The 21,005-nt window shown below is 45.7% G+C and overlaps 1 long non-coding RNA gene across 2 annotated transcripts; it reads right to left on the bottom strand.

Moving 5' to 3' along the window:
* Window positions 1-252: 252 nt before the first annotated feature.
* Window positions 253-13,124, bottom strand: LOC148001582 (uncharacterized). 2 transcript variants are annotated; one of them, XR_015635470.1, is made up of 4 exons: window positions 12,924-13,124; window positions 11,012-11,105; window positions 5,681-5,740; window positions 253-3,236 (listed from the first exon to the last, which is right to left on the bottom strand). It is a non-coding gene; the product is annotated as an uncharacterized LOC148001582 (long non-coding RNA). The 2 variants fall into 2 exon arrangements; XR_015635469.1 differs by lacking the exons at window positions 11,012-11,105; window positions 12,924-13,124 and adding an exon at window positions 7,515-7,607.
* Window positions 13,125-21,005: the final 7,881 nt, after the last annotated feature.

Raw genomic sequence — 21,005 nt, forward strand, 5'->3', positions numbered from 1 at the left:
CTCTCAGCTCCTCCTGCACCAAGCCTGCCTGGATGCTGCCATGTTCCTGCCTCGATGATAATGGACTGAACCTCTGAACCTGAAAGTCAGCCCCAATTAAACGTTGTCCTTTTGAGAGTTGCCTTGGTCATGGTGTCTCTTCCCAACAGTAAAGCCCTAACTAAGACAGCCAGCATGCACATGTATATACACAGGAATGCGTGTACACATACACAAAGAAGAAGAGGAAAATTCCAGGAGACACTAGCAGGATCTCTTCGACACATGATTCCGTTTATTTAGATTGTCACGTCTGACTTGTCTGTGTCAGATTTCACTGACTTTCCCAGGGAATCCTCCCGATAATTGAGAGGAATGCACCGTGGCTTTGCTCCTCTGCATGGCCAGGGAGTCTGGCCTGCATTGGGACGTTTGTGTTCCTGTTCATCCTGCATTTGTTTTCCTGTTCAGCTCAGTCCTGCCTGCCAAGAACAGTCCAGGTTGACAGTCATCTCCTTGCTTTCCATCAAACAGAGGCTCCAGGTGGCTATGGTCCAAGGCAGAAGAAGCCCAAAGTGCAACATCAATGATAAAGTGTAACTAAGATAACAGGCAGAAGAAGAAAACACGCTCAGATAGGCTGCTCTGTGATTTGGGGCTTTGTGGTGCCTGAATTTTTGTTTGTTTGGAGGTTTTTTGGTTTGTTTCTTTTCTCTTGTAGCACAGCATTTTCTCTGACCCTCTACTGTTACTGGACATGTTAAGGAGGAGGTGCAATACCTAGACATCGGCTACAGCGAATCAAAAGGCTCAATCTACTCCCTGCTTATGCCTTCACAAGCTGTTTGTTTGTTTTGAAATAGAGTCTTAGTAGACAAGGCTGGCCTCAAATTCCCTATGTAGCCCAGGCTATCCCTGTACTCCTGATCCTCTTGCCTCTTCCTCTCAAGCGCTAGAATTACAAGAAAGACTTAGCATTTCATGCTTCGGTCCTTTGAGGTTTTTTAAAAAGAAAATAGTGTATGGAGGATGGGGGGCACATGAGGATGTTGGACCTGGAGTTCCAATTGGTTGTGAGGCACATGACACAGATGCTAGGAACCAAACACTAGTCCTCTGCAAACGCAACACACATCTTTACGCAACACACATCTTTGACCCATCTCTCCAGTCTTCCTCCACTTTGAGTTTTTGCATCTCTCTCCTATTCGTGTGTGTGTGTGTGTGTGTGTGTGTGTGTGTGTGTTTTCTGCTAACTTGAAGCCATAACTAGGAACTGTTAGCAGTATTTCCTTTCACATTTGTTTCCATAAGTCATTTTCCAAAATAAATTCCATGAGACACTCATAAATGCTTCATGGAAAAAAGCCTCTGTGGTCAGACATCGAATTAATTTCTGTTGCACAAGCTAAAAACAGATTTCTTTGGAACAATCCCTCCTGTGCCCTTTAACTCGCCAAAGCCTCTGGTCAATCTCTAAAAGTATAGTTTGCATCACAGGACCCTGTGCATGAGAGCTACCTAGACAGATTCTGACATTTAAGTAAGGCTACCCTTCTGACTTAAGGGCATGGCTTAACCACGGCTCATCGAAGGCAGGCATCAGAACAACCTTCATCACAGGCTTGCTCACTGAGTTCAGTACTTGTTATGCACACATGCAGACCTGAATTGGGTCCTCAGAACCCACATGAAAAAGCCAGGAGAGGTAGCCGACACTTTTTGCCCCAGCCTTGGACAGCCAACTGAGACTCTCAGATTCTCAATAACATCTGGAGCAGAAGAGATCATCACTAACTTAGCTACATAGTTGATTCATTTCTCTTTTATTACCCATTTTTAAAGATTTATTTTTTCACTATGTTTGTTCATGTCTCTGTGTGGATATGGGCCTGTTGGTGCAGGTGCTTGAAGAGGCCAGAAGAGGAGGGCAGAAGAGGGCAGAAGAGGGCAAAAGAGAGCAGAAGAGGGCAGAAGAGGGCAGAAGAGAGCAGAAGAGAGCAGAAGAGGACAGAAGAGGGCAGAAGAGGGCAGAAGATGACTGGTAGCTGGAGCTATAGGCCATCGTCACTAGGGTCTGAGAATGGAGAGAAGGTTCTCTGCAAAAGCAGTCCATGCTCTTAGTCACTGAGACATCTCGACCCTTATTTATATCATCATCATCATCACCCTCACCACCATCATCATCACCATCACCATCATCGTCGTCGTCGTCATCACCACCACCACCGTCGTCGTCGTCGTCGTCGTCGTCATCATCATCATCATCATCATTTAGGTGTTTGAGACAAGGTTTCTCTGTGTAACTCTTGCTGTTCTGGAACTTGCTTTGTAGACCAGGCTGACTTCAAACACAGAGATCCACCTGCCTGTGCCTCCCAATTTCTGAGATTACCCAATTTTTAAAACAAGATGTTCCTAGTGATATAGTTTTTTAAAGGAAATTTCCAGGTGGTGATGGCATGTGCCTTTAGTGCCAGCACTCCTAAGGCAGAGGAAGGGAGATCTCTGAGTTCAAGTCTAGCCTGGTCTACAGAAACAAGTTCTAGGTTCACTATGGCTACACAGAGAAACCCTGTCTAAAACAGAGAGAGAGAGAGAGAGAGAGAGAGAGAGAGAGAGAGAGAGAGAGAGAGAGAGGAAGAAGGAGGAGGAGGAGGGGGAGGAGGAGGAGAAGAGGAGAGGAGAGGAGAGGAGAGGAGAGGAGAGGAGAGGAGAGGAGAGGAGAGGAGAGGAGAGGAGAGGAGAGGAGAGACACTTTCTGTCTGTTCCAGTCTAGCCCTTTGAACTGGGCAGTTTGCAATGGCCGTTTACAGCAGGTAGCTTTAAATCACCTCCGAAAGTGAAATGAATCCCAAACTGATAGTCATGTCTTACACCATGCACCAATAGCCCCATAGCAGTGTCAACTTCTACCCCCACTCCCCCACACACACTTTAATGGCCCTGCCTATGCTATGATTATGATGGGGTTAGAGTCAACTGAAAGAAGACAAGCCGTGGGGCACTCCGGTGAGGGATTTCTTGATCCGATTCTGAGAAATGGCAAGACCCACCCTAAAAGTGGATGGCAACTTGAGTCAAAAACCTTGCTTTTGCTTGTTTGGCCCTCACTGCCCCTGAAGTTTATCTACTGTGTTGCTGCCTCGGTTGATGTTTTTGTTGGTATTCAAGCCATCTTCATTGGGCTTCAGAGGGAGACTGAAGACCAGCTCTCCAAGAATCCTCCATCTTTAAGGCCAGGTTCAGTGAGTGACCTGTCTCAAAGAAAATAAGGGAGCAGGAATGGAGGACTCCTAGCGTTAACACACATGTGTATGCTAACACGTACATGCATAATATATACAAGCTGAACGAAGACTCCTTGCAAAAGGCTGTCAAGGAAATGTCTATATTTCTTGCTAGGTTTTGCACATTCCGAGTGAGGTTACATTAAACCCTCAAAAACTATAGTCTACTCTGTATCACAGAATGTGGTTGGCATGTATAGTTTTAGTCTCATATCTCCTATAGATTGCATGTATATCCTGGGCTGAACTATTAGACTGTATAAATCCAGCTGACATATGCTCTATCCATAAACAGAATGGTCTCAAAATGGCTGAGAGATAGCTTGGCTATTAGAAGCCCACAGACTGCTCTCCCAGAGAACCTGAGTTTGTTTCTCAGAGCCCAGACTAACGGCTGTCTGTAACTACAGCTCCGGGAGATCCAACATCCTCTTCTGGCCTCTAAGGGGATTTCACTCGTGGGCATAAATCCCCGTGCCACACCCCTACCCCACTACATACAGATAATTTAAAATATTTTTTAAAAAGCTCCAGTGATCCCGCCACTCTCCTGCAGCTGGCTCCTAGTCCTACCATCTCCACTGGGCTCTTCACCTTGAGTTTCTGAATTAATGTGGCACTTGCCTTGGGGTTAGATGGGACGTGATCTTCCCTTGGCCTGGCCCTGGTTGGTGGACCAAGCAGAAAGATTCTGACCCCCCGCCCCCTGCACTGTGAAGCTACAGACATGGCTATGCTCAACTCCATAGAAAGTAGCCTTTCGAATGCTCGAGCGTTTTCTGTTGCCGCAGTTTCCATGGTGTCTGCTGGCTGTGAGCTGGGAGGGCTTATTCATAGGATTTACACTCTGGTGGTTTGATAAATACATAACATGCTGAAAGGGAGTTTCGTGGGAAAGTAAACATTATTCATCAGGGCCTTTAGTTCTTCCTCCATCTGCTTTTGGCCGAGCAATATCGTACGCTGTTTCTATTTACTTATTTATTATTTTTATTCTCCATCTACTGGGCCTTCTTTCTAGATCCTGCTCCCTAATCGGATCCAAACATGACAGCAACGCTAAGCGTGGCAGTGGGATCTGGATGTCTTTTTCCTCACATTATCTTTTCTCCACATATTGAGAGCCGTGGAAGGCAAGACTCAAGCCAGGTTCTGTTTTATAGCGTGTTTCGCGCTTATCGGTAATTTTTCCCCTCTGACCTTCTGCCTCAGACAATTAATTTTCTTGAGCTGCTCACACACTGGAAGAGTCCTGGGAGCGTGTGAGGTTAATGCTGGTGCAAACAGTCCAGGAGGCGGTGCCGTGCAATTACTCAATGGCCTAATCTTATCTCTTGTTTCATTTTTATATCACGAGTGCACATTTAAAAGTATGAGATGGACTGGATGCTGTCCCACACTCTCGAAGCCCGGTAAATAGATGCTGCTAAGTGCCACCGGGAGTGAAGGGCTTGTAATGAGCAGTGTGGGGAGATATGGGCTTCATTCATCATTCTGCTCAGGCCAATACTGAGGCTCTTGTTATCAGCAGGATTCGTGGCAATGTCATCGCGCCTGGCATAAATCTTCTGTCAGTGTGGCTCAGGCCAATGTCCTATTAAAAGTCTGCCTTCACCTAATCACACGATGACCTTTCAATGTCTTTAATTAACCTCTGACCTGAACCATGCCAATGCCTTGTAGGTAGGTAAATCTATGGCATGACATTTTCTTAGGGCACTCCATTTGTCCTGGTTCAATTGTTGTACCTTTCAGACTATGGCTTCGGTGAAATACAGTTGGGACCCCTCTTAACAGTCGGATTAATTTTTAAAAGGTTAGAACATAATATTTCCCTCTGAGCCCCCAGTGGTACCTTTGCAGACATTTTCCCCTAGGGAGTCTGGGGCCCCCACTCAAGTAGATTTAGAGAAAGCCCTCAATTTTACTAATAATGTCCTCTTTCCCACCCAAAGTTATTCTGTTTAAGTGGTTTGGGAGGACAGAAGCTTTAAAACACAATCTCTCCTAATATGTCCAAGACAATAGGATGGAGCCGTGGTGTGGAAATAAAAGAAAGAGATGAGGGGGCTGGAGAGATGGCTCAGTGGTTAAGAACATTGACTGCTCTTCCAGAGGTCCTGAGTTCAACTCCCAGCAATCAGATGGTGGCTCACAGCCATCTGTAATGGGATCTGATGCCCTCAGGTGTGTCTGAAAACAGCTACACTGTACTACTACTCATCTACATAAAATAAATAAGTCCTAAAACACACACAAACACACAGAGAGACAAAGAGATGAAAGAATGAGTCTCATCTTAATTGGGGTCGAGGTGTGTGCGTGTGTTTGTGTGTGTGTGTTTGTGTGTGTGTGTGTGTGTGTGTGTGTGTGCAAGCACAAACATGTAGACACAACATAGGTCCACCCACCTGGCAGTGAGCTTTCAGGGAGTTTCCTGTTTCCATTTCCCATTTCCCATCTCTCCAACTCTGGAATTACAAGACCACGATATCATTATAAGATTTTTATGAGGGTGCTGGAGATTAAAATCATGTACTCAGTCTTGTGAGGCAAAAGCTTCCCTGAGTTCATCTTATATACCAGCCACCTCCAAAGTATTAAATGATGAATCAAACCCTGTCTTGAAGGTGGCATCTACTGTAATATGTGACCTAAAGGAATACCGTAACACTTATGAGCCCCCTGTGTAATGGATACTTTATATAAATTATCTGATTTGGACACTGATACAACTCTACAAAATAGAAGTTATAGTCCCCACTTTATGAATGAGATTTGAACCTAGGCCCATTAACCAAAACATCTCTGTCACTCAGTGCTACTTCTCAAACAAGAGCCCCCTTTCAGAAGTAGCTCCCAAGGAGACCCAGGCAGCTTCCTTGAGTGTGGCAGAATCTCGTAAAATAAACAGAAAGAAACAAAACTTAGGATTGGTGTCAGTGCAAAGATGCCAGGTGGCTAACAGTCACAGAGCTCCAAATATCGAAGGCAATGTCGGCAGGTTCGTGTCTCATGGATCCAATCACTGGAACCTGCTGATAATGGCTGAGTTTGAAAGCAAAGATCTATTGAGCATCATAGAAAGGGAGCTCCCAGGAACAGTGCAAAGTTTCGGGACTCCAATCAACTGTGATCAGAGCTCCCACCCAACAGGAAGGGTCCAAAGAAACACTACTTCAGTCCAGCTCTTGCTCCGGGCTTTATAAAGAATGGGAGCAGGGGTTGCATGGACAAGTAACCTCATGATGCCAATCAGCAAGCTGTGCATCGCCTGGTTTTCTAGGAAAAACAATTCTTTCAGCTTTGATTTGGAAAGTGACTGTCATCAAGAAAATCCCTCAGTATAGGGGACTGCCTATCTATCTAGTTATGATCTACCTAATAATTCCTACATAACTATCCTGACTGCCAGATGGAGTCCAACGCCTGACCTTGCCACCAGCGAGTCTTTGTGTGCCAACAGTCTCCCAGTCTTCTGAACCCTTTTCTAAAACTACATCACGACTTCTCAACCTACACATCACTGGCTTTTAGGCCTGAATTATTCCTTTGGTGAAAGGGTTTCTCAAGACCATAAAGTAGTTAGCAACATACTCAGTTGTAATGACCAGAAATGCCTTTGGACATTCACACATGTCAGAGAACAGGGCGAATCTACTCTGGTAAGAACCAGAAGTAGAGAACAAGATAAGAGGACAAAAGAGAACTGAGGGCATTCATGGACTGTTTGCCTGGTATGCATGAAGCCCTGGCTCCATCCCCAGCACCACATAGGGTAGGATGACAATCTCAGAACTCGGGAGCTGGAGGCCTGAGAACCAGGAATTCAAGGCTATCCTCTGCTACACAATGATGTCAAGACCAGACTGGGTTACATGAGATTCCGTCTCCAGAAAAAAGAGGGGAGGACAAAGATGACACCCTATTCTTACAACCTTGAGAGTCATCACAAGTGCTTGGTGTTGATGTAAAAATATAAAAATCGAAAAATGTATCTTTGTCTTTTACCTCACTAGGTCCTGCACTGTGGTGCCCCAAGATATCTGCTAGATATCTTGGCAGAAACACATCCCAACTCCTCGGCGGCCCAATGTCTCCTGCCGCCGCACACTTTCCTACACTCAAACTGTCACATAAAAGAACACACAACACAATAATCTTAGATCTAATTGATAAGATACAATTGCCACTTAAACATACAAAGCCCGGTACCATCCATCCCTTAGGAACATTGATAACAACCTGTAAATACACAGAGCGGAATCTTAACGTCAGCCTCCATTGTCCTGCCGAAGCTTCTCTCTCCTTCTCCTCTTGTCTCTTCCTTTCTGTTCTAGTCTCTTCCTCTTCCTTCAAACTTCTCTCCCTTCTCCTCCAATGACAGGCCTCCTTCTATCCTGTACCTGCCCCTCACCTGTACTTTACAAATTCAATGGGGGGAAGGTTCTGGTGAAGTCTCCTGATTCCTGAGTAGTGACTAGGCAGCTGTCCCTGGGGCAGTGGAATTAGCATCAAATACAGATAACTTCAGGGCAAACCACAACAGGTTGGCATGCCAAAATCCATGTAGATTCCACAGCCCTAGTGACATAATGTCAATTCTTACCTTCTTCACTTCCTGGCTTCGTAAAATGGGGCCAATTGCAAGTCCTGCTTATGAAAATGTAGGGATTGATGTAGGTGCATTAGTGTAAAGCACTTACAACATTCCACAGTAAATATTTGCTAGATGTTGACTTTCTTGTAAACCATGAATTGTTCTAACAACATACAGTGAACTATGATTTGTAACATGACCCAGAATTTGGCTTTATAAAATCTTACCTTTATCCCTCCCAACCAGAGGGACCCACAGAGCATTCTACTCCCACCTCCTCCGTCTTCAGAACTACAGCCTTGAGTCTGGTGAGTTTCTGGTGAGTTCCAACTTCCAATTTGTACTCTTGTTCTCTCTGTCTCTCTGTCTCTGTCTCTGTCTCCGTCTCTCTGTCTCTCTGTCTCTCTCTGTCTCTCTGTCTCTCTCTGTCTCTCTGTCTCTCTCTGTCTCTCTCTCTCTCTCTCTCTCTCTCTCACACACACACACACACACACACACACACACACACACAAAGGAATTTCTCCAGACCACTTGCAGAAGAAGTTCTCCTGCAAGAAACCTGTGTGTTCAAGATCTAGCTTCTGGATGTCCTTTTACCAGCCACAAGAACTTCTGGACTCATTTTATCTGATTTCTGAGTTATCGCTGCTGCTAATAAGGAGAAAAAAAAATCAAGAACTCTATGTTGGGATAGGAAGGAGATCAGGGAGGAGTAGAACCTCTTGCATTGAAACATGTGTGTCATAGTTAATCTTGACTGTCAACTTTACTGGATCTGGAATAAACTCAGAGACACACCTCTGGGAGGGTCTGCAAGTGTGTTTCCAAGGAAGGATTAACTGAGGAGAAGACTCTCACCCCTGCGTGGGCGGGCAGGCACCTCCCAGCAGTGACCTAGCCATGGAGATAAGAGGGGAAAAACACTGCAGCTTGCCTTTGCTTCCTGCTGGTGAGCGAGCGTATCCCACTGCGGATGCTGTGGCCATTCTTTCCTGCCATCAGAACCCATCCAGCTTCCTAACCTTCCAAAGGGATTGAGGGTCTGGTCCTCTCCAGAAACCCTCCAGGCCTTCAGCACTAAATTGGGGCTGCTGAGGCGTCAGCCTTAAGGACTGAACAGCTGCTAGGTTTCCAGCTTCTCCGACTTGCAGATGCCCATTGTTGGGCTACCTAGCAGCCCACCTGCAGGAGGACCACCTAGCAAACACTATTTTACAGTATTCATTCGTATAACCCTTCTTTCCCTCTAGAGAACCCTGGCTAACACAATGGGGGAACTCAGAAAAGAAAATGGAGCAAAAAGAAATGAGGAAAAGAAGAAGAAGAAGGAGAAGAAGAAGAAGAAGGAGAAGGAGGAGGAGGAGGAGGAGGAGGAGGAGAACGGAGGAGATGGGAGGAAGGAAAGGAGGAGGGGAAGGTGAAGCATTGTCTAATAACAACAGAAAGCGAAAGGGAAAGCAAGGTTTAAACTAGGCCTCAGCCTGCTGCAGAATCCTAGTTACTGGAAAGATAGTTCGAATGCATCAAATTAGCCACAAAAGAAGCCCAAGTATTTTCTCATTGGATGTTCCAAATTCCTCTGCATTCTAGGGCCCACAGGAGACCCAGGTCCATGGCTGTGGTGTTAGTAGTTCTGGCAGTAGAGGAAGACACGGAGAGGAGGGTTTGCCTCTGCACCTCCAGTTAATCTGTAGCTCACCATCTCACTTTAGAGGGGTCTCCAAAGTTGCTGCTAAGCAATGGGTGTTGAGATCAACTCTGTCAGAAGGATCCTCTTACCTCATTGAGGTGAGTGAAGTGTCACAACAATATTTAGTTATTAGCTCTCTTTGGGGGTTTTTTTGGATTTGTTTTTTATAATGTGTGTGGTATATGGATGTGTTTGTGAGTGTCTGTGATGAGCCTCCCCCATTTTCCCATGGACCCTCCATTTCAGCCACCTATTCCCTGGTTTTGGAGTCATGTTGTCACATTTAGTTTTCCAGGTGTTCTCGGGATCCAAACTCAGGTTCTTCTGCTTATGCAGCAGGCCTTTTACTGACCCTAGTTCCTCTTTGTGTTTTCTACTTTCAGAAATATAAAAGTATAAACTGGCGAGCTGTAACCTTTAACTCTAACATCATATCATTGGAAGTTGCTATCTTTCTTAGTCATCTTAAGAAAGGGGATGAGGTCCAAAAGCAGTGTGTGTGGAGGTGAGGATGGTGGTGACTTTGAGAAGACATAGGTCTAAAGGGTAGTAACTAGCCACCCCATCTGTGTGTGTGTGTGTGTGTGTGTGTGTGTGTGTGAGAGAGAGAGAGAGAGAGAGAGAGAGAGAGGAAGAAAGAGAGAGACTGTATGTGTGTGTTTCTGTGTGTGTGTGTGTGTGTGTGTGTGAGAGAGAGAGAGAGAGAGAGAGAGAGAGAGAGAGAGAGAGAGAGTATATACACACACATGCCCACATCTATCCATGGTAAGACAAGAGACAACCTTGGGTACTATTCCTCAGAAATGCTACTCATCTGATTTACTGAGACAACATGTGTCTCACTGGCCTGGAGCTCAACAAATAGGATAGGCCCTAACACTGGAATTAGAACCAAACCTCACCATGCTTTCTTTTTACTTGGGCTCTAGGTACAGAACCCAGGTCCTTGAGTTTGCACAACAAACACTGAGCTGCCTCCCCACCATCATCCGAGTTCTCTCAATGTCATTGGATAGACACGCTTTATAGAAAGAAATGGATTTAAGGCCTTTTGAGTCAGAGCTTTTCAGATACCTCTGCCTTTCTGAGAACTGTTCTCTGTGACCACGGGCGTTGTAGCCAATGACCTGTGCTTTGTATCTGAAGAAGTTCCTCTGAGAATCAAAGTATTTCTGAGATTTCTGCTCAGCCACATACACATTCATTTTTTTTGTGGCATAAATTGAGTGTGAATCAGGAACCACAAAGAGTGGTTGGCTCTTACAGTCGGAAGAGGCCTGGAGTTTAGACTTTTAATATTTTTCTTCCTCCAAATGAACTTATATAAACACTAGAGTTTGAGTGTCAATATAGGGATTATTAAATGTAAATATTTTAAATCCACCAATAATATGCACCCCTGTTATGGTATCTTTTCTATTTTAATATCTCTGAACCATTTAAAATACTGGCCTGAATTCTCAATGTCTCTGGTAGGTCCTGTCCAAATGTAGTCACCTACAGCATTTCCCTCCAATTGTTGAAACATCTCACATGAAAGTGTCTGCTGAGATGAGAAGTAGAAACAGAAAGTAAGCGTTGTTGCATGTGTAGCATATATGTGCAGAGCCAAGGGAACAGACTCAGAATGTACTGGAAATGGGAATCAATTGGTAGAGTGACTCCTTATCATGGGTAAAGCCCGATGTTCTAGCTCCATCGAGGACTGCATACATTGGGCATAGTGGCTCATGTTTGTAATACACACAGAAGGATCAAGAGTTCAAGATCACCTAAGGCTACATAATGAGTTCAATACCATGTTTCAAAATAAGAAAGTTGAGGGAGGGGCCAGGCTGAAGAGGTAGCTCAGTTAGTAAAGCCCTTGCCTTACAGGTATGAAGACCTAAATTTGTTCCCTAGAACCTAGGTGGGAAGCCAGGCGTGGGAGCACCTGAATAGAAACTTAGAACTGTGGAAATTCAGAGAGGAGAATCTCTGGGGCTTGCTCCAGATAATCTAGCTAAATTGGTGAGTTCCTAGTTCACTGAGCAACTCCTTCTCAAAACAACATGGAGATCAGCTGAAGAACAGCTCACACACACACACACACACACACACAGAGTCACACACACACTCACACTCACTCACACACACACACATACATACTCGCACGCATGCACATACACACACACACTCACACACACATACACATATACACACACTCACACACTCACATACACACATTCACACACACATACACATATACATGCACACGCACACACATGTACACACACATGAGCACTTGCCCTCACTCATGGGCACAAACATGAACATGAATGCACACATAGACTCTTATGGATGCACCCAAAAGATACAACAATCTATCTCATTAAGCCTCCTGAGGAAGTGCACCCCTCAAGAGCCAGGGATTAGTCCTTCGGCTCCATAGCTCTGACTTATTACAGTCTTAGAACACTGAGGGTACACAACACATTTGTGTGGAGCATATGAATAAATAAATTCATAAACAAGTCTGGAGAGATGATCTCCTGCCACCCCATCCCCTTTCTCTCTCTCTCTCTCTCTCTCTCTCTCTCTCTCTCTCTGTGTGTGTGTGTGTGTGTGTGCACGTATGCATGTGCGTGTGTGTAATTTAGAAGCTCACAGTGGCAGAGACTAGTAGAGTTCATGACCAGCATGACAGCAGGTAGGCAGGCATGGAGCAGTAGCTGAGGGGCATCTGTTGAGACAACAGCCATGAGGCAGAGAGAACCAATCGGAATGATGAAGACTTTTGAAACCTCAAAGCCTGCCTCCAATGATATACCTCCTCTGAGAAGGCCACACCTCTTAATCCTTCTCATATAGCTCCACCAACTAGGGATCTAACATTCAAACATATGAGCCAGTATGGGCCATTCTCAATTGAATCACTACACTGACCCTGGAGCTAGGCTGACTGACTAGAACAACCTGATAATCTCCTGTCTCTGTCTCTCACAGAGCTGGGATTACATAAGTGTGCAGTCACGTCTGGCTTTTTACATAGGTCTTGGGGATTTGAAACCCAGGCCCTCATGCCTCTGCAGCAATTGCTCTTAGCCAGTAAGAGGTTTCACCAGCCCCTAGAAGACGATTCTTACTACAATATATGGTACTGTCAAATTCAACTGCCTGCCAGGGAATCATTTGTCAATGGGGTAGGCAAATTTTCAATCCAAAACACACTTCAAGTCATTGCTCAGACCAGGTGCCCAGCTAAAGGAACACAAATGATCTATAATAACCAACCAAGGAATGCATATGTCAGAGAGGCCTCTACAGCTGGAAAAACCAGAGCCCATTCCAAAACCAAAGAGGATTGTCGGTTGTTTGGGATTACCTGGGGCTGGGTCACAGATCATTGGCGTGGATAATCAAGAATTGACTGCACATGTGGCTATTAAGCCTGCTGGGTCTCTCGTATTCCCCAGAGGTGTGATCACAGCCTCCATCACTCCTGCTACCTAGAGCCTAGGGAGGAATGGAGCTCTAAACTCCCAGCAATCCTAGAGAGGGAACAGAAACCCTGTACTGATTCCCCCAGAGACCAGAACTGCTCCTAGAACTAGAGAAGTGTGCTGTGGTTTGTCATAAACGGCAGCCAACGTGAAGGGGCATGGAAGAATCTGGAATTCTCTATGCCAGCTGCACCTTCTTAGTTACTGTTATAACTTAGGAACAGGACAGGCATGTAGAAAGGAGGCTGAGATGAATTGCCCTTCGGAGGGGCATTCGTAGAGGGACAGCCATGCAGAGCTGTAAGGGACCCTGCAGTGGGATCACATTAGGAGTGGTAGCTGCCTTGTATAGCATGAAAGGACTCTGCAGGAGAGAGCCTTTAACTCCAGTCAGGTCCCAGAATATAAAGAGTCATAGCATCATATGATGGACAACCGGACATGGTCCTAAACGGAAAAACAGACCCTACAGTTCCCAGGAACAAACGGGATTTCTCTCACAGGCTTTCATGTGGCACGGCCTCTGTGTCCAGGGTCACGTGACAGTACATATTGTTGAAGGTTGTCATAGGTATGAGCATCGGGGGGGAGCTGGACTTGGTTACAGCTACAAAAGGGAGGGAGACGACTCAACTCTGAGAGTTGTGAGGTCACAGCAGCTCTCTGGAGCTCGTCTTGAAAGACAGACTGTATGGAGGTGTGTGACCTAATTTGGGGGATAAAGAGCCGAAGCTAGACTTGTGATCTACCAGTTGTCACAGCTTCAGAGTCATCCGCCCCAACGTGTTCCACGAGTTTAAAACAGGAGCAGCTACAAATAAAGTTTAATAGAGGTGAGTTTTGCTTTGGAGACTTCTACTTCACAGCCTCACCCCTTGGTCAACGAAACGGGTCTATTTTCTCTAAACCTTCCTTTCACAGCTTCCCGGGAGGATGATCTGTGCTTGCTGCCTCCCCTCCCACCCCATTATCCGTTTCCTGTTTGTTGTGCAGCTACTTCCTGGAAACTGAAACCTCCCTTCCTGGAGAGAGGACTATTAGACAGGAAGTAAACAAAACTTAAAGGCCTCCGGATCCAAAAACCGACACACAAGCAGCATGCACGCACACACGCAAGGACGCACGCACGCACGCACACACGCAAGGACGCACGCACGCACGCACACACGCACGCACACACGCAGGCATGCACGCACGCACGCAGGCATGCACGCAGTGCCTGTAAGTTATGCGGAGAGTTAGTTGCGGGGATGCAGCTTTCCTGACTCATCACCAGGCTGGCGTGGGCTTTTCAGTGATGCTGAGCTGCGTTTAAGTTACCCATGCTTCTGTAATCCCAAAACACTCACTGGTTCACTTGGTTGTTGGGGGAATTTTTCTTTTGTTTGAATCTCTCCAGAAAAAGTTACACAGCATTGTTCTGTTCCATCTCTCCGTCTTTGAAGGTCGATTTAAGAACTATATCAACCCGGGCTTTCAGATGGCTGGGCAAATAAGCTCCCTGCCTAACAGGGACCTCCAAGACAGTTGTCCCAGTTGTGAGCCCAGCAGGAAGGCTCCAGAGACTAAATTGTCCACAGACAATTTGGAAGTCTGTGAACTGAGGTTTTCAAAACTCTGGGCTTCTGGTGGCTGAATCTTCCTGTGAGAGAATCAGGAGCCTCTGTAGTGAGGGACAAGATGTTATTCCATTTCTTTCTCCCTCAGTGGGCTCCTGAGGCATTTTAAGGACTTGGTATTCAGTTTCCTGGAAATATTTTGTTTGCTGTTTTGAGGTTGTTTGTTTTTGTTTTTTGTTTTGTTTTGTTTTGAGACAGGATCTCACTATATAGCTCTGGAAGTCCTGGCTGTTTTTCAACTCAGAGAAATCCTCTTGCCTCTGCTTCCCATGTGCTGGGTTTAAAGGTATCCGCCTCTTTGCCCGGCTTTCCTGGGAATTTTGTAACAAACACAAAGGGAGTAAATTGAAAGGATTAGGAATACCACTGTACTGACCACTGAGGCTGTGGTCACTGTGGAGCAGTGTTCTGTGGTCTGCGTTGGTGAGGAATGGCCCTGGACTCTCCTGAACTGAGAATCTTCCCCCAGGGTGGCACTTTTTTAAAGGCATCCTTAGCCTCACAGAAAGAGTCTGATAATTTATAGGTTAACATTTTCTTTTAATGTGGATAGCGTTTTCCTCATTTATAGTTAATTAGGTTAAGCATGCATGGGGAGCGAGGGAGAAAGGCTTTTAGCAATGCTCTAAGTGATTAGTAATTTGAATAAAGTAAGGAAGCTGGGGAAGATGGAGCACCGGCTCCCTGCTCAGAGAGCTCTACAGTCAAAGACACGGTGGTTATTAAAGCACCACGGAGAAGAAAAGAGCAATCTGCCAACATCAGGCAGGTGGAAGCTGTGTGGTGCAGCATCAATGGCAGCAAACGGCTCAGTGCGTAAGAACGCCCACAGCACACCGGCTGAACACGCAGAACTGCGTTTGAATCCTCAGCACCCCAGTAAGAAACTGGGCGTGGCCATATGCGCCTGAAGCCCAGCACTGCAGAGGGAGGAGACAAAAGGATTGCTGGCTGCCAGCCTACCTCCAAGTTCAGTGAGAGAGCCTGTCTCAAGGGAACAGAGTGATAGAGGGGGTGCTCAATGTCTTCCTCTGACCATGAGTGTGCATTCGGGTGTATCCCAACACACACACACGCACACACACACACACACACACACGTTACTTCCACACATACAAAAGGCTGAAGGCTGAACATACTGGATTCCTAGTATCCTGAGAACTAGGGTTGAGTTTCAGGCATTAAGTCACACCAAGTCGCTGAGGTGAAGGGATAAACTGGTGGTTAAATGGCAGATACTTTCTACATTAAGGCTCAGTTTGCTTGTGTGTCAAGTGAGAGTAGTAACAGCACCTACATCACCATCTCGTCTATGCTAAGAGATAAGAGTGAGTCTTAGTTGCTTTTCTATTGCCGTGATGAGACCAAGGCAACCTCTAGAAGAAAGAGTTTACTTAGGACTTACAGTTTCCGAGTGTTAGTTCCTGGCAACAGGCATGGTGCTGGAACAGTAGATGAGAGCTCACATTTACCCATGAAAAGGAGGCAGAAGAAAAGGGAGAGGGGGAGGGGGGAGAAGGAGAGTGAGAGCATGAGAGCAAGAGCATGCTAACCAGGAATTGCAGAAAACTTCAAAGCTTGTCCCCAGAGACATACCTCCCCAGGGGCCATTCTTATTGAAAACATCACAGTGTGCACTTGGTAACTAAAGGACACTGATAGCAGCTACTGTTTTTTTTTTGTTTTTTGTTTTTTGTTTTTTGTTTTGTTTTTTTTTTTTTTTGGTTCTTTTTTTTCCGGAGCTGGGGACCGAACCCAGGGCCTTGCGCTTCCTAGGTAAGCGCTCTACCACTGAGCTAAATCCCCAGCCCATCTTTTTTAAATAATATATTTCTTCATTCACTGTGCGTGCGCACACGTGTGTGCACACGAGTGTGCATGCTTGTGTGGGTGCGAGTTTGCCATTGCATGTTCATGCATGTATAGGACAAGTTAAGTGTACTCCAGTTGCCGTCCAGCTTGTCTTTTTGAGACAGGGGCTCTCATTGGCATGGAGCTCAATGGTGGAAATAGGACTGAGGATGGGGTGTGAGAGGTGACAGAGTCATGTGACAAATCCCGGGAAATCAGACTCCGGAGACCAGGGTCAGGGTGCAGAGCTGTGTTTACGGCACAGCCCATAGCTTTTATACAGTGTTGAGCCAATCCCTAGCCCCTAAGTCCTTGGCCGATCGTATTTTGTCACAGTGCTCCAATGAAAGCCCTGCCTGATGGATGAGGTAACTCAGAAGTGGGAAGGGGTGTAGACCATCTGTTAGAACTTCCATGAAGACTGGGAAGCAGTCACTGCCCTGACCTGGCTTACTTTTTGCTGTCTCACTGGTGTTCTGGTAGCCATCTTAGATCTAATGCAGATCAGGACTCTCTGTGGTGCCTCATTCTCCATCCCAGTTCTTTCTTGACACGTTTGACTTCCACATTCTCCACACTCTATAAGTGGGCCAGACTGGCTAGCCAGTAAGGTCCAGGGATCTGCCTGCCTTTACCCTTCTAGCACCGGCATTCCAAACTAGCAAGGGACACTCTGCCTGGCTGGTTTGTTTTGTGTTCCTTACATGGACTCTGATAACAGAACTCAGGTCCTGATGCTTGCAAGGCAAACGTTTTACCTACTAAGCCATCTCACCAGCCCCAAAGGTAAGTTCTTTCGTACACAGTCTCCCAGAAACTAATCCAGTTGGAATGGTTTCCATTACTTCTTCCTCTCTAATCATCTTTATAGTGCTGAGAATTAAACATGGGGGCTCGAGTGTGCTCAACCACTGGGCTATATCCCCGGCCACTCCAATCATATTTAGCAACAACCACAAAAACCTTGAAAGCAACAGTTTGCAAAAGATCCTCTCTCTCCTGGTTTATCAGTGTTAGGCTGGAATGTAAACAAACCTCCACACACAGACAGGCGGCTGAAGTATCAAGGGGAACCAGGGATGCTTAGATATGTTCTGCCTTTATTCTTCCGGTCTGAGTGAACTGCAGAGTGTTCTCAGACTCCCTAGGTCTCTGTTTCAGTCTCCATAAAATGAAGATTGTCCTCACAAAGGAAGTAAAATAACTTCAGTGATAAAAATCTGTGTGTCTCAAGGCTGGTGGATGGTTCAGTGAGTAAACTATAAATGCATGTTAAAAAGAAAAAGAGTCAGACAGTAGAGGATGCTTACCATCCTACCACTGCAGAAGCAGAATCAGGCAGATCCCTGGGACACAGTGGCCTGACAGCTTAGCTCACTCTGCAAGTTCCAGGCTAGGAAAAGACCTTGTCTCAACCAGAACAAAACCAAGCAAACAAAACTGAGGTGAATAGCCCCTGAGTAGTGACAGCCAAGATTGTCCTCTGGCCTCTAGCTACATGTACATAGATGTGTAAGCATACATGCACACTCACGCACATGCACACACACACAAGTCAGAGACAGAGTCAGAGAGATGGAGCTGTGGTCCCAGTCAGGGCACAGGAATTGGCTTTCAGGACAAAATCCTGGTGTAAAGGACCTCTTGAGCAGTTGATTGTGATAGAGACAACCAGTATGTCCACTGATGGATGAGTAGACGGGAAGTGTGGTATACAGTGCAGGATGGGATATCTTTCAGGCAGGGAAAGAATGAAATGCTGTCTTCTAGAGTAGATTAGAAGGAAAGCCACCACGTGAAGTAGAATAAACCGGTTACAGAGGGTTAGGCACCCAGCACTCACCTGTGGAAAAGTCGATACTGGAGAGGAATGAGAAAGGAGTTTGATGGGGCTGGGGATTTAGCTCAGTGGTAGAGCACTTACCTAGGAAGCGCTAAGGCCCTGGGTTCGGTCCCCAGCTCCGGAAAAAAAAAAAAGAACCAAAAAAAAAAAAAAAAAAAAAAAAAGAAAGGAGTTTGACCAGCCTTGGAAGTGGTACCTGGAGGAGGGCAGATAATGGGAAATGGTTCTAGATTAGTTCTAATACTCTAGGGTACGATAAGGTGTCAATTGTGTCCTGTAATTTTTTTTCTCCCTCCCTCTCTTCTCCTCCCCCTCTTTACCTCAGGCTAGCCTTGATCTTACAGTGTACCCAAGGATAACCTTCTTCCTCTACCTCCACAGGTTGGAATTGTAGGTCAAACACGTGCCGCCGTACTGCTTTAATATGGCACCGGGAACTGAATTGGAGCTTCCAGCTCTTTCACTAACTTCTGAGTATTTATAAATGATTGGAGGAGTTAGAAGGTTTTGAATACATGGAAATGTTGCTTTAGGAAACAGAAATCCTGTTGGCCCTGATTTGCCCATTATATACTATACACCTGTAGAAAAAAATAGGACTGTACCCCATAAATGTGTATAAGCATTACGTGCGACTCTAACACGCATGTAAACTCTTCATGTTTGTGTGTTTGTTTAAGCATGTGTGCATTGTTGTGCGCACCATGTCATTTAAAGGCAACGTTTGGAAGTTGGATGTTTTCTTCTATTGTGTGAGTCCAAGGGTTCGAATGTGGGCCATCAGGCTTGCAGAAAGTGCTGTTTACCCACTGAGCCATCTCACCAGCCATAGCATTAACTTTTTAAAGGACCCATTCATTGCTCCATGGACTTCTCTGGCTGAATCCTTAGCTCTGCCCTGTGTCAGCTTCCTGGTGAAGAAGCGAGTCTCAATTTGGTGAAGAGAATTGACCCTGGATGCTGAATCCAGGCAGGCTGAGTGGGAACCCCACACTTCCCCTTTGATAGACGGGGGAGCCAAAGCGAGACGCTTAGCCTTTGAGACCTCAGCCTGTCTCCTTTACAGTGACTAACACAAGCCCACTTCCAAAGCTGGCAAGCGGGTACAAGAAGAATCATCCAGGCACAGAGCTGGTGTAGGACAGTTTCCTAACAGAAAAATAAAGGAGTTTTGAACTCTCCTCCCCCACTTTAGTCCATGATTCTCCAATGGACTCCTGGGAGTATTCTATAGAAATTCACCATCATCTCTCTTCCACACACCCCTCCCTCACCACCTCAGCTGCCCTTAGCTTTAGCTCAGTGTTGTCACTTTCCCTGGGGACTAAGTCTTCATGACTCAGAGGGGAGGTGCCCAGACCCTGGTGGGTGGGGTTCTTGACCCTTAGTCCTACCCTGTGGCTTCCAGGTAGCTGGCCAGATAAGGAAAGGGTGATCTTTTCTTTTCTTTCTTTTCTGCCCACTGTTTTAATTCAATTCTAATTGGTAGTAAGTCACGTGGGAAATGCCTTTGATGTTTGTTTGTTTGTTTGTTTGTTTCCCTAGTTCAATTTCCTCGTGGAGGAGAGACTTCCTCTCTGGGTGATAACTTACTCTGGCCAGCAGAGTCAGGGTATGTTTATCACATCTCAGACCACCCCCCTCCCCGCCCCCTGCAACCTTCTGCAAGCACGCATGCTTCTGCACTTGCTGCTGGCTGAGAGAATTACTCAACTGTGAACGCCTCGCTATCTGTCACTTTGCTCATTAGGCAAGTGAGAAAATGTATCTACAGCCTGTCTCGTGGTCCTCATTAGCTCAAAGGCACACTTTCACTTTCCTTATTTGTTTTAAAGATGAATGCATATGAGGCGGCGTTCAGTCAGAATTCCTCCGTATCATTTGAAGAAGCAAAAGCCTGGATAATCTTATTATCTTCCCAATAATTGTGTTGTTCAGAAGGTCGAGAAAGGGTAATTGCCCCGACTATATTTCCAGTCTGGGTAGGTATTAGGGGCTGAAACCCGGTACGGGATAGCAAGGACTCAAGTCCTCAGCATACAGAGCAGACTGTAAACAGGGCCAGCAAAATGGATGCTCAAGTTACCATGAAACTTGATTACCTGAGTTCAATCCCCAGGACCCACGTAAAGGGGAAGGAGGGAAGGGACTTCCTGAAGTTGTCCTCTGACCTCCACACCTGAGCTTGCACACACACCGCCACCGTCACCGTCAACAAAACAATAACAGCAAATGAGCTAAAATAACAAAAGGAAAGTATAATAAACACATGCTCCAATAAGGACAGCTATGTAAACTAATAAACTTTACTCTTAGAACCCCGTTTTAATTGCCAAAATACAATGGTGAATTTCATCACCTTGGATGTAGCAAACGTTTAGACTGTTTGTTTGGTTTTGGTGGGAAGGATGAGATATCGAATGGATTTGTGGATTCGTGGGAGTGTATTAAGATATGCTTTCTCTGGAGTGGTCTTAATAGGTATTCTATATTTATTTATCAAGATGCTAAAACAGAGCTGAAATGACCCAGTATCATTCAAGAGTCTGACACGCCCGTTTGCCTTCCTGATGGAAATGTGTCAACCCATTTCCTGTTGGCTGCACTTGACTTGGGGAGTTTAGGATCCATTTTTGTTCCGTCACAATAAA

Source organism: Rattus norvegicus, chromosome 13 (assembly GCF_021556685.1).
Source record: "Rattus norvegicus strain SHRSP/BbbUtx chromosome 13, alternate assembly SHRSP_T2T, whole genome shotgun sequence".
Taxonomy (NCBI): Eukaryota; Metazoa; Chordata; class Mammalia; order Rodentia; family Muridae; genus Rattus; species Rattus norvegicus.